Source organism: Elephantulus edwardii, unplaced genomic scaffold (assembly GCF_000299155.1).
Source record: "Elephantulus edwardii isolate Elephantulus edwardi_28Jun2011 unplaced genomic scaffold, EleEdw1.0 scaffold00326, whole genome shotgun sequence".
In the NCBI taxonomy this organism is placed as follows: domain Eukaryota; kingdom Metazoa; phylum Chordata; class Mammalia; order Macroscelidea; family Macroscelididae; genus Elephantulus; species Elephantulus edwardii.
In genome coordinates, this window is record NW_006400076.1 from 2,013,288 (window position 1) to 2,028,284 (window position 14,997).

The window sequence follows — 14,997 nt, forward strand, 5'->3', positions numbered from 1 at the left end:
ATGCTGCATAGGGTAGGGGGACAGCGCAGGAGGGGAAGACCCTCTATGAGGTGGATTGATTCAGTGACTGGGGTACTCGGGATGGGTGTGTCGGGGGCAATGAGATTGGCACAGGATAGAGCACGGTTTAGGGCTGTTGTACATAGGGTCGCTATGAGTCTCAAATGACTCGACGGCACATAAGAACAACAAATAATTTCTTAGTCATTGTTCAGTTCTCTGATGCAGAGCAAGTAATTGGAAAGACCATGAGCTGTATCAGGTACACTTTAGTCCCTAGATTGACATTGTTGATTCTCAGTACTTGGAAATGTCCCTGATAGCAGATTTACCTAATGCAATTTATCTTTTGATTTCTTGACTGCTGGTGCCAAAAGTGTTGATTGTGGAACCAACCATGCTGCTATTGTTAGCAATCTCAATCTCTTCTCCATCTATCATGGTGCTGCCAATCAGGCCAGTCGTGAGAATCTTTGTTTTCTTGATGATGAGCTTCAATTCATATTGAAGACTGCAGTCCTTCACTTTCTGCAGCAAATGCCTTAGGTCCGCAGTTTTGGCGAGCAAGGTTGTCTCATTCTCCTCATAAAGTCGAGCCTCCTGAATGATCTGTTTGCATGTAGACTGTTTGCATGTGGAGATAAGATGCATTCCTGATGCACATCTTTTCTGATTTTGAACCATACAGTGTTTCCTTGCTCTGTTCCTATGACTGCTTCCTGGTCCCAGTATAGATTTCGCATGAACACAATTAAGTGTTCTGGAAATCCCATTCTGCTCAAGGTTAGAAGTTACCCCTACTGTGGATAATAGAATGGTTTAGATGAGACAATGGCATCTGTGTTTTTTATAAGCTGTACAGGTGATTCTTTAGTGGCCTACTGGTACCTTCTTTATTATTGAAGCTGTGTCGAACTCCCAAAGGCACATGTGTTCAGATTCACAAGCTGCTCTGCAGGAGGAGAATGAACAATCTCTTTCAATGTGATTAATGACTTCCGAAAATTTGCTAGAGGGTCAGCTGTGAGTTGGTTCTAATTAACCACATGCACCACCACCCCAACAGGTGATTCTGGTGTATAATCATCTTCATTGTAATGAATTCATTTCAATCATCTAATTTTAAAGAAAGAGTGTGAATTAGTTAAGCACTGGACTACTAATTGAAAGATTTGTAGTTCAAACTCACCTGAAAGTACCTCAAACCAGAATGCCACTGTTCCTACTTACTTTGACTTTGAGGGCTGCTGTTCACTACTTCCATGAGGCTGGGCCTAGTTTCTATATTAGTGTCTCTTAATATATAAGGCTTGGAAGGAGGAGTGGCATCCACGTCCATAATAGCTTGCCTCCAGAACCCTATGAACCTGGAGAGAGGATGAAAGGCAACCAAGCGTCGAGGACTCTCCTTCATAGGATCACTATGAGTGGCCTGCGACTCGACGGCACTTAACAACAAAAACAACAATATACAAGGAGACTAATGAAATACTCACCAACATTTCCAGGTTTATTTCAGAGACTGGTTTAAATTATCATTTTTATCTAGCCAAGAACACCTGTGTATATTACATAATCTTAATTTAAAATATAAATGTATAAAATAGATTCAGAGTCAGTACTTTTAAAATTATCCTTTTTTATTCCAATTTTAAAATAACTTGGCTTCCTAAAATATAATTTTGATCTCATTTCCGGTGACTAATCCATTAGCTTGAAACCTGAGTTATAGCAGATGGCATGGAGTACAAATGTTACCTTCACAATTGAAAATCCATTTTCTTTCAATGAACAAGTGTGTTTTTTGAGGTATTTGCCTTGCAATCTCAGACTATGCAAATGTTTTTGTGACTTGGGGAAGACATGTGCCATTGACTAGAATAGCTGAGTTGTAGAATAAGTTCCCTTCTCCCTTTTGATCTATCTCTATCAAGGCTCCGTCTAGACTGTGAGTGAGCCAGTCCCATCTATTTCACAGATCCTGGCTGGCTTGAGCACCCTCGCCCACTAACACAGCTTTAGGACAAAAAAATCCTGAACTTCACGATAAAATTTGATTACCTATTTCCTAGTAATTCACCTACATTGCAATTCCTAAACTTCAGCTTTTATTCCCAAATTAGAGCCCTTTACTCAGCCATCCATTCAGCATTCTAGCACTCCTATCCTAAAATTCACTATGTCTTTCCCAGACTCCTCAGTCTTTGGCCTTGTTCTAACATTTCTCTGATCATAATTGTCGAAAGGACCTATTTCTCCTGTGGCAATATGTATATTTCCCATGTCTGTGATTTGAGTGTGACTGTGTTCCATCACGGAGCTCAGGTGGCACTGTAGTTAAGTTACAGGCTGCTAACCAAAAGGCAGTTCCACTCTCCCTTACAGGGTCACTCTGAATTGAAGTCAGCCTCATGGCAATGGGTATGTTCCATTTCATACTAGCCAAGAACATATTATTTAATCACATTGGAGAGGAAGTTAGACAGGAGGTTACTCAGCTGGGAATGTGGTGAGCTGTCGCTAGGTCGTCCAGATGGGTACTAATTAATTGATGGTTTGAGCTCATACTGAGGACCATTGGAAGAAAGGCTTGGTGATCTCTCCTTTACAGAGACAAGTCATTGCAAGCCCAGTTCAACACTGAAACAGATAGGCTTCCTATAAATTGATGTTAACTCAGTGACAACTAACTGGTCTTATTTATCCTGTTCCTAAGTTTTCCATCCTTAAGAACAGGTGCAAGAGAAATAAAGACATAGTTCTCAAAAAGACTTGTACAAGAATATTCTTAACAGTGGTTTTGACAATACTGGAAAACCAGGTGAGAGAAGTGAAATTACATCAGGACATGAGAAAACGAACAAGTCATACCATGTTGATATAACATGGTACAAACATACAGTGAAATACCACTGAGCAAATAAATAAACAAATAAAGAGACTATTTATATATACAACAGCATGAACGAATCTTTTAAAAATTGTTTTTTAAAACTCTGGGAGGCACTCAGTCACAAAAGGACAAATACTGCACAGTGCCACTGTTGTAAAGTGGGACTGATATTGGAGTTGGAGGGGAACTAAGATGGGATAAATAATGTATACTGCATTGAAATAGATGAGGGAGAGAACTGTTTAGGAGGAATATATGATTAGGTATTATTGCCTTGACAAGAATCCAGAATGAAAGCTGCATAGTGGCGTGAACTGGGAGGGGGGGATTGTATAACAATGAAAGAATTTTTTTTAAATTTTTCAAAGAGAAAAACAAACTTGGGGGGCAGGGTGGGCAGGGAGGAAAGTGTGCAACAATAAATGAAAGGAAATCATTAAAAAATGTTAAAAAAACCAAAACCCTGAGAGGCAAGGAATTAGAAATGAGACACAAATGGAGATTTGTATAATATTGTTCAGAGCAGTGTTATTCACCATCACAAGAGCATAGAAAAAGCCCAAATGTCCAATCACAACAGAATGGATAGAGAAATTGTGGTACATTCATGCAATGGAATACTACACAGCACTCAGGAGCAATGATTTGAAAAATCACTACCTAACTTGGGAGGGACCAGAGAGAATTATGCTAAGTGAACTAACTCAGTCTCATAGAGGCAAATACTGCATAACCATTAATGTAGAAAGAGAAAACTAGAATAACAGGTATGAGGATCCAAAAAGGAGGGGAGAGTAGGAGCAGAGAGATGAGGATGAGCAGGGAGGAAACCTTAGGGTCACACAATTTGATGTGTAGAGGGATGGGAGGATAAAGGAAAAGGAAAAGATCCAGCATGGAGCTGGAAAGACAGGACATATTTCAGTGTTGATTAATTTTATTACAATATAATGAATGGGAATGACTGTATGAAACACGATGTGAAGGAAAATACTGTGAAAAAACAATGCATATGAACTTTGTAAGCAAACCAGTATAAAAGAAAAAGTTACTTAAAATTTAAAAAAAAACCAAACCTCAAAACCAAGTAAACACCCCAGGAGGAGAGAGATTGCCCATATTTCTCCCACAAAGCAGCTGGTGGATTCAAACTGCTTGTTTCTGGGATTGCAGTGGACTTTCTTACCACTAGGCCACCAGAGCTCCATAAAAACCACGGATATCAGAAAAAAAATACTATATTCCTCACTACTGGGATAATAAAACACTATGACAAAAAGAGAAAGGATTGAAGTTGTCAAAATTTCATCTTGCTTGGATCCATGATCAATACCCTTTATACCAGCCGTCAAATAAACCAAAACACATGCTGACTGGGAAAATATCATATCAAGAACCTCTCCAAAATGTTAAGGAGCAATTATGTCAGTTTAAGGACTAAAGTGTGGCTGATTCAAGTTATGATCTTTTCAATGACTTATTGTGCATCTGAAAGTTAGATGATTAATAAGAATGACAGAAGAATCGATGCCTTTTCACTGTGGTGATGGCAAAGTGTACAGAGTATCCCATAGGCAGCCAAAGGCACAAACAAATATGCCCTGGAGAACAAGTAGGATATTTCTTGGAGGCAAGGAGGGTGAAGCTTCATTCCACATATTTTTGGCATATCATTAGGTATGGCCAGTCCTTGGAAAAAGACATCATTAACATCATCCTTGAAAGATAGAGGTTGGCAAAAGAGAGGAAGACTCCCAGCAATTTGGATTGGCACAGAGTCTGTAACAATGGGCTCAAATATATCAGAGATGATGAGAATAACATAGGCTAGGCTAGGCTAGGCTTCAGATCCACTCTTCGTTGGATCATTATGAGTCATAGTCAAGTTGATGGCACATTATAACATATTTATATGAAAGAAGTGCTGGTAGTCTAGTGATAAGCAGCCATGCTTCCAACTGAAAGGCACATGGTTTGAATACTCCATCTGCTCAGTGGAAGAAAGATTAGCAATCTTTATCATGTGATTTACTCCCTCTGAAAACCCACTGGAAGGTCACCTAAGAGTCGGTATGACTTGATAGCACCTAACAACAAGAAATATTTGTATGTTTAAAAAACAAGAAGACATAATTTAAGGAGAAGAGATAGAATTTGTTTATAATTACAGCTTGCTCAGCTCCACAATCAACACTCTTGGCAGCAGTAGTCAGGAAATCAAAAGACAAATTTCACTGGGAAAAAATGTGGTCAAGGATCTCTCCAGAGTACTGAGAAGCAACAATGTCAGTCTAGAGGCTAAGGTGCATGATCCAGGTCATGGTCTTCCCAGTTACTTGCTGGGAAGAACTGGACAATGACTAAGGATGACAGAGAAAAATCAATGTCTTTGAGTTGTGGTACTGGAGAAGAGTGTTGAATATATCAGGGACCGCCAAGAAAATAAATAGGTCTGTCTTAAAGAAGGTGAAACCAAATTTCTCCTTGGAGGCTAGGATTTTGAAACTCCATCTCACATACTTTAGGCACATGGCCAGGAGGGACTGGCCCTTGGAGAAGGACACCATGCTTAGAAGGGAGGAGGGATAGCACAGGAGAAAAAGATCCTGAATGAGATTGATACAGTGACTAGGGCAGTGGAGGTAGGTGTGTCAGAATTAGTGAGTCTGGCTCAGGACAGGACAGGCTTCTGAGCTATTGTACTAGAGTCCCTACAAGTTGCAGGCAACTCAATGGCATGTAACAACAACAATATATTGTTAGAAATCAGAAAGTTGAGGGAATTACTGGAGAGACATGATGAGACATCTTAAGCTGATGGAAATGTTTCTCTATCTTGTTTTGTATTACCATCCAGTCTGTTCTGAGGCTTCAGTCCCCTAACCTGGCTGAAGAATTAAGCCAGATGGGAAACAGTAGAGATGATGCTCCCGAAGCTACTAGAGTAGCACAGTGTACACATTTGCCCTTGGGAGAGCCAAATTTAGTATATAGAGTGAGGGTCTTTAGAAGGCCTAATTTTAGTGCACAGCATTCGAGGAGCCTTAGAAGGGCCATTGCTGGTCTTGATCAAAACAGTTCTGGTGTATACTGAGGCCTTGTTGGAGCACAAGTCCAAGGCCAAAGGTGAGGATATAGGAATGAAGGTAAAATCAAAGACAGCTTTATTAGAAAAGATATGTCTCAAAGGAAGAAATAGACCAGACCACTCTCTCAGGAAAGGAAGTAGAGGAGGAGGCTCTGTTCCACTGAGGGAGGGAAGGAGGGAGGTACATGACTGGCTTCCTTCTCTGAGTGTGCCTTGAGACTGGAGTTTGGGCCAACGGGATGATTTCACAGAGAGTTCAAAGTTTGGTGAGTTGTTCCAGTTTGTTGTTCTTGATGTCACTTATGTACCTAAAACACGAATTAAGTTGGTTGGGGCAGTGAGGTGGGCAGCCTATGCCTAGTGCTATCTGCTTCCTGGTTTTGATGACTCGTATTTTACCAGAGGTAAGGTTTTGCCTCCCTTGTTCATTGGTATTTGTCTTAACATTATTTCTGCCCTACCTCTCCTTAGTTCTGCCTAACTTTGCCTAATTCTCACCCTACTGTGGTTATGCGTGTGTGTGCAACTGTTAAAATTCTTACGAATGTTTTAAATCTGTATTTCATGGTAAAGAAGTGATACTTTTTCTGTTCATTCTAAAGACATGTGAAATAAGAGGATGGAAAAATTATTAAATAATGTCATAACTATCACACATAAATAAAATCTTGTGAAATGTAGTTGGGTAGTACATTGACAGAACTGCCAGAAAGTCAAGCAGGATTCAGACGAGGCCACGGAATAAAGGACATCATTGCTTACATCAGATGAAACTTTGTTGAGAGCAGAGAAAACCAGAAATATGTTTACTTTTATTTTATTCACTATGCATAAGTATTACACTGTGTGAATCAGAATGAATTATGAGTAATAAGAATGGGGATATTTTTTGTGAAATTAAGTAACATGGCCCTTCTAGCCATAGCTTTCCACTTTGTGATATATTGTAAATTCTTGTCTCTCTTTCTATGCTTAAAATCTCATTCTATAGTGAGATTTGTTGTGTTAACGAGATAGAATTAGCATGGGATGTATTTCTACCTTCCTAGAAAATACAACCCAAGTTGTTTCTTCTCTTAAGAGTGTGGGTTACAGTCCTGAGATTCTGTATGGAGGCATGTTCTTGAGAAGTTCAGCTCTTTTTGTTCTGGACAGAGCATCAAATCTGATCCAGCTATTTCTTGAATTGGAAGCAGAAACCTAGAGGTGCCTCTCCACCAGCTTCTGCAACCAATGTGCTTTGGCCTCTACCAGACACTGTAGTGCTGCCTGCAGCTGCATTGCAAATAAGCTTGATCCACAGATTTGAGACCTGCCTCCTTCACAACTGTGTGAGCCGAGAGCCATTTTCCCAATGATTTTTGAGTTTGTGAGCCTTTGCAGAGAATTACAAAATCCAAAGACAGAGGGACCAAGAGAGTCAAGGGCAGGAGGAATAATTAATGCTGGTGATGAGGGAGTGGTTCAGTCATTTAGAATAGTTGTACATTTAGAAGATTCTTAACCATTTCCTTAAGAAACCAGTTTTGTATTAATCTTTTAGAAAGAAATTATTTGGGAAGAATTTCAAAACACTTAATTGTATTTACACAGAATCTGTGTCAGGAAGCAGTTGTTTGAACCAAACAAGGGAATACTGCATGTTATAAATAAGAAAAGGTGTGTGTCAGAGTTACATTCTTTCACTATACATAGCCAATCTGTATGATGAACAAATAATTAGAGAAGCTGGAATATCTGAAGAAGAATGTGGGCTCAGGATTGGAGGAAGACTCCAACAACTTGCCATATGCAGAAGATATCACCTTGTTTGTAGAAAATTAAGACTTGAAGCACTTACCGATGATGCTCAAAAACAATAGCCTTCAGTATGGTTTACATTTCAACCTAGAGAAAACAAAACATTCACAACTGGACCAATAAACACATGCATGACTAATGGAGAAAATACTAACATTTTATAAGAAGGCAATTCTACTGAGTCCAAAGTTATGGACTTTATCTCTCAATATGACTTCTCTAGCCCTTATTTGATGTTGTATGCAAATGGGTAGGGCTATGTGAATTTGGTGAGGTGACTTATCCACAAATGGATTAGCATTCTACTATTCCACGAGGGGATTGGCCAGTCTCAATAATCAACAAGAGGATTAGCTAGTTTTGCCAATAAATTGCAAAGTTGTAACTGCAGGGAATACGGATAGTCATCCTCCAGAAGTGTGAATTCTTCCCTCAGTCAGAAAAAAGAGACCTCCCCCAAACCAGTAACATGTAGGACATGTTTTGGGATGACAGGAGCAGTGATGGTTGAACTGGAAAACTGATGTAAGATGAGACATTAGGGAAGGGAGCCAATATTGGCAGAACTCAGAACTTTGTTGCACAATTGGGTGGGGTGCCAATATTGGCAGGACTGAGAACTTTGTTGGACAGTTGTGGTTGGGAAGCCAATATTGGCAGGACTGAGAACTTGGGAACACTTGGAGCAATGAGGCTTGAGACTGAGATGCCTGTGTGCACATTTCAGGAGCAGTCTTGGTTATTAACCTTAATCACAGTTAAATTCTTAGATTAGCTATATCCTGGTAGTAATTGTTGAGGACATAAAGTTAATTTTTTTCAAATAATGTTTAAGTCCCATTTCTTCTTTCAAGCAACAATGATTGTAGACAATCCAATAGTTTCAATGACTACCAGAGATAACAAAGATAAGCATGACATTGCTTCAAAACATTAGTTCCAGTACAGGCTTTAGTCCTGCTACATGATATTATGACTACAAAGGAACAATACTTGTTTTGTTTGATAGGACTCTTTAATGTTGCTGGGTTTTCTCTAGTGATGTGAACTTTCTGCCCTAGAATTTGGCTGTGAAACAAAGCATAGTTGTCTTCTATTGCATCCTTTGCTTCCACTCAAGGATCATTGGCTAGTGACCATATGAGAACAAAGGCCCTTGATATATAATAACTCTCAAATGCAAAGCTTCTGGCTGCCAGGGCTTTGCTGGAGTCCTTGTCCTCTAGGGCAAAGCATTCAGTAAGCAGTTTGATTAATACTGAGAGGGAATGTGTGCCCATGCTGCAAAATAAACTAGAAAAAGAAATAGTAACTCTCTTGGCTATGTTGTTACTTTGCTTTGGGTAGAATTCCAAATGGAAGTTCAGACCCTTGAAACAGATAACATTTGAAAATTAGATCCCTGAGCTGAAGCAGTAGATATAATTTGAGACACAAAGCAAAAGGAAGAGTTAGTTGTCTATAGACCTGTAGACCAATGTGCGTCCAGACTCCCAGCTGACACTATGAAGGTTAAGATTTTTCATTTCTCTACAGAGATCCTTGATAAAAAGGTACTTGATATATGCTTATTCTAATCCTTTACTTGAACTGTTTTGCAAGCTGTAGAGCTCTCTGCAAATATATTGTTGTGCTATCCTTGAACCACTTTGAACTGATTTTTGCCTTGTGTCCTGCGCTGTACTAAATTTAAAAGATATTGTAACATGCTATTGAGTTGAAACTAACTCATAGCTGACCATCCAGCAGGTTGTCAGACTGTAAAGCACACAGGAGGATATTTTCCATCTTTCTTTCGTGAAGCAGCTGGTGGATTCAAACAACATGCCTTAGGTTGGCAGAGCAATTCCTTACCACTAGGCCACCAGACTCAGAGGCACATAGCAACAACAAGGCCACTGAACTCAAGAAGAGCGAAAGTTGTACAAGATGTCCAATGGATGAGCAGAGGGGGTTGTGTCTTTTTGTTTGGTTTTATTTTGCCTTGCCATGGCTTTTTGCCAGTTTACTATAATTGGCTAGAAGCAGCAAATGACCCTTGGAAGGGAAACTAGATTATACTTGGCTTCAGAGAAAATAGTTGTATATATATGTTGTTGCTTTTGTTATAAGATGCTGTTCCAACTCACAGAGATGTTATGTGTAACTGAGTGAAGCACTGCCTAATCCTGTAACATCCTCACAATGATTACTACATTTAAACTTACTTTTGAAGCGACTGCATCAAATCCATACACACACATGCAAACATATCTATGTATGTTGTTGTTGTTAGATGCAGTAGAGTACTAGTCATAATGACTCTATGAATGCTAGATCTGAACATTGCTCTATCTCATGTCGTCATCATCATCATCTCTAATATATTTGAGCCTGTTGCTACAGTCACTGGGTCTATCCAGTTTGTTGAGATCTTCTTCTCTTTCTCTGACCCTTCATCTTTCTAAGCATGATGTCTTTTTCCATGAACTGGTCTGTCCTAACAACATGCCCAAAGTATGGGAGATGGGATGTTGTTACTCTTACCTCTAAGGAGCACGCTTGTTGCACTTTCTCCAAAATATACTAGCTAGTTCTTTTGGCAGTCCATGGAATATTCAATACACCATAAATCAAAGACATCAATTCTTCTGTCATTTGTATTTATTGTCCAAGTTGCAGATGCGTAGTGAGTAATTGAAAAGACCACGGCTGGAATCAGATGCACCTGTTTTTAAACTGACATTATTACTCCATAGAACTTTGGAGAAGTGCCTGAGAGTAGACTTTCCTGTTAGATTAGAACAAAGAAGAGAGGCAAAAATTTATGCCTGAAAAATTGAACTATTAGAACCAGGAAGCCAGTACTGATATGCATAGAATTGGTGCTTTGGACATGTGGGTGATGTCAGAAGTAGTGGACATTTTTGGCACATGAATGACACCAGAGAACAGGGACCAGAGTAAGAGCCACCCACTAACTTTAAATTCTCTCTGGCATTGTTTTACTGGCCGAGATTCCAGCCCTGAGGCACCCAGAAAAGGAGGCCATAAATAGGACTTCATTTCACTACCAAAGGGCCTCCCCTCCACATTTTCTTCCAGGGAGGGAGGTCCATCCCTTTGGGGATGTAACTTTTCAACAAATCTGTTTTTACTATTTTACTCTCATTTCTACTTTTGTCTTTTTCTTCTTGTCCCTGAGCTCTAATAAAAAGCTTAGGCCTACATTTTAATGACCCATGTGCTAAAGTCTGCTCTCCCAGGAAATACTAAAATTGCTGTACACTGTACTGCCTTGATACTTGAGTACTGTACCCTCTTTGCCTGGTATAATTCTTTTTGCCTCTGCAAGAAGGGTGAACTAGGACGTTGATTGCACGGTAACATTTCCTACTGCAATATGTCTTTTGATTTATTGACTGCTGGCACCAAGGATGTTTATTGTGGATCCAAGTAAGATGAAATAATTGACAGCATCAGTCTTTTGTCCATCGACCATGATGGTGCCTATTGGGCCAAAGGTATAGATATATAGATGTAGGGGCTCTGATGGCATAGTCTGTAACCCACAACGAGGGTCAACTACGTATTGGTTCTGACTTGAGAGCAATGAGTTTGCCCACGTTTTGGTCTTGTGCCCAATCTTGAACCATTTAAAATTGTCATAATAATACCACTTGTCACATTACTTAGTATGGGGGCACATGACCAGATCCACCTATACTACATGGAAGAGAGAAGAGATGGTTCATAAAGAAGCATGAGAATTTTTAACTGCTTGTATGAGTATTTCAATTGTGAGAAATTTCCCTTTTCCTCTTTCCATGGAGAGTCAGATTTATTTATGCCAATGTCAGCCCTTTCTCCAAGTATGTCAGTCCCTGTTTCCTCCTTTCCCTTAATGCTATAGAAGTATCGTTGACAGTGACTTTGGCTCCAGCAATCTCTGCCAGCAGTGCATGGGTCTGCAATACAATCTTAAATAATGGACTCCTACATAGGTGCCTAATTTTGTATTTTAACCCTCTTTGATATTCAGCAATGCCATTTGTTGTTAATAGTTATTTTAGGCATTATGTTTTCCAGTTGCATAAACACTTTGACACACATTATCTATGCCATTTTACTTTTATTTCTATGCTGAGTGGGAGCTAAGAAGGTGGCCCTCATTGTCCTCTTGTCTGTAGAGAAGAAACATCAAGGCACAAATCAAGTTTCCTGATCCACCCACCATTTCTTTTTGTTTAAAGGACTACAATGCAGTGCAGACCACAGTGAGGTGGGATCAAGCTGATCTGCAAATCACAATATCTACACATGTGTTTCAGGATCTCCAATGTCCTTGCTACCACTGCCAGACACTTAATAATTGTCTTTATTTGGAAGGAGCAGTGCCATCTGTATTTCTGCTTCCTCTTTCCCCTTTTTTCAGTACCACAGATTCACTTAGAGTATCACTCAGTCTAAATGGGGGAGGTGAATGAATTTGCATAGCTCCAGTGATGCGCTAATTGTGGTTGCTGAGCACACTTTCTTATTTCTGTTGATGCACCGTGGGAGTGCGAGGACTGGAAAATGTTATGTCTGTGGGAGCAGGAGAGAGACAGGACAGACAGGACAGACAGAAGTAAAGGGAAGACAACAAGTGGGTTAACGTTAGAGAAGAGAGGTTTCTGTTCTCAGAGGTGCTTTGTTTGCTTAACATATCTAAAAAGTGTTAAAAATTCTGATTCCAATTTCTTTCCATCAAACTACTGTTTATCTTTAAAAGCTATTTTTGTACTTGTTTTTCACACAGATTCTTCCCATTTCCTTCACCCCCCCCATCAAATTGTATGACCCCATGATTAATCCCCTCCTCTTCCCCACCCATCCTCACCCCTTGCTTCCCCTCTCCCCTCCCCTCAATGAGTATGGATCTTCATACTCGTTCTACAGTAATGGTTTAAACAATGTTTGTCCTTGTGGGACTGAGTTAGTTCACTCAGCATAGTGTTCTCCAGTCCCTCCCAAGGTAGGTAACAATTTACAAAACCATTGCTCCTGCGTGCTGCATAGTATTCCATTGTGTGAATGTACCACAATTTCTCAATCCGTTTGACTGTGGTTGGACATTTGGGCTGTTTCCATGTTCTTGTGATGGTGAATAATGCTGCTATGAATTTTGGTGTACAACTCTGCATTTGTGCCTCAGTTCTCATTTTCTTGAGGTATTTTCCAAACAGTGGAAAGCTGTTCAGTTCTTTGAGGAAGCACCACACAGCCCTTAAAAGTTATTTTGACCTCTGCAATCCCAGAGGTGTGCAGTTCAAATCCACCAGATGCTCTGCTGGAGAAGGAGGGACAATCTCCCATACTAGTCAGATCTGATTTGATGGTACACACACACACACACACAAAATAATAATAAAAAAATATATTTACTTTTATTTTCATTTCCTTCCCCTCTACCCAAGTTATTGCTAAAAGTATACAAACCAGTTAATTTCCTTTTATCTCTCTTATTTAGCCTTCTCAACTTCTAAAAATAGCAGGTGGTAAAATTGCACCAAAAGCACCTGTGTGGTGCTAACTACTGATGCACTTGACTATTAACCTAAAGGCTGAAGGTTCAAGTCCACCCAGAAGTGCTTCAGAAGAAAGACTGAGTAACTTAAACTTACAAAACTAGTCATCACCCTATTGAACATAATGAGTCTCAGAAAGATGAGGTCCCCTTGAATTGGAAATGACTCTGTGGTAACTAGTTTAGTTAAAAAAGTATTCCTATTTCTCCATACCAGCCCTATTCTAAAGTAGAACCACAATTAATCATGTTGTTGCTGTTAACTATAGAGTAAGAACCAGACCATAGCTGACCCTCCAGTGGGTTTTCAGAGGCAGTTAATTGTGCAGGAGAAGATTGCCCATCCTACTCTGTGGAGCAGCTGGTGGCCTCAAATAGTATTCTTTTGGAGATTGCAGTGCAGCTTCTTGCCACTAGGCCACCAGAGCTCCCTACCATTAAAAAAAGTCATAAATCATACACCATCAACATAAGTAGCCATAACACCAACGAGTCTAGGTGATCTGTAAATATGTTTGTTGCTTAGAATATTTAATCTAATTTTGCCTTGCCCTACTGGGTAAGATTATATGAAACCATAAGATTATACCATACTGTTTGCTGTTGATCTCAAGACTGAACTGAGCTAGCTGGGTATGTGCCACATAGTAGCCATTCATTAAGTATTTGTGGAATGAATGAGAGATACAAAAAGCTTATGCAACACAGTACACAGTCTGCCTAACAAACATTTGATTGCCTCCATTCACTTCTCTCATATGTAAAGTACTTTGACCCTAGTTGAATTAGAAAAAAAAACCACACCAAAAACAACTCTTGGCTGTACAATAAGTAGCTAGCTTACAGCTTTCGTAAAGAAAGTTATTAATAAGATGATTGAAAGGACGGGAACCCCCAAAATATACATGAACAATATATAATGTAAATAAAACTAATTATAGAAATAAATTACTATTTTTATAATCTTCCTGGAAAAATATATTAAAAAAATATGAAACTATTGGTGCAAGAATGACCACTATGTGGTATATGATCAAATGTGACTTTATTATTATTATTTTAACCTCCTGTCATTTCTTTAAACTAGATACAAGGAAATCATGTCTGCATCCCTGGATAAAAACTCTGGTGTCACTATTTTTCTTCTCACTCTTAGATAACCATTGATGAACTAGAAAAGAAGGAACAAAATGAAATAGATATTTGTTTAAAAATTTTCCACAGAAAATGTCTGTGGATTTATTTCAGAATAAAGACAAACCAATGTACTTTAGCTTAATAGCTTTTAAATCTGTGTTCTAAGATTACATTATCCAAGCGGGAAATAAAGCCAGTTGGGTTAGCATAAACTTTAAATTGATTAAAATCTCTCTTCTCTGTGTGATAAGAGAATATATTTGATTTAGGGTATAGTAGGAATTTTTAAATAAATGAGTAAAAAAAAAAGAATATAGACAACTAGAATAAATGGCATAAGGTTATGGAATCTACCTCTCTATAGATCTTTAGCAAAGGATGGCATAGTTTGAAATGTGACCCTACCCGATGCCAGAGAAACAGATCAGATAGTATTTTTTTCCTATAATTATATTTTATTAATTTTCATAAACATTTACAGAGATTTTGGGTTTCCATTCATTCATTGTTGCACTATTCTCTCTACCCTCC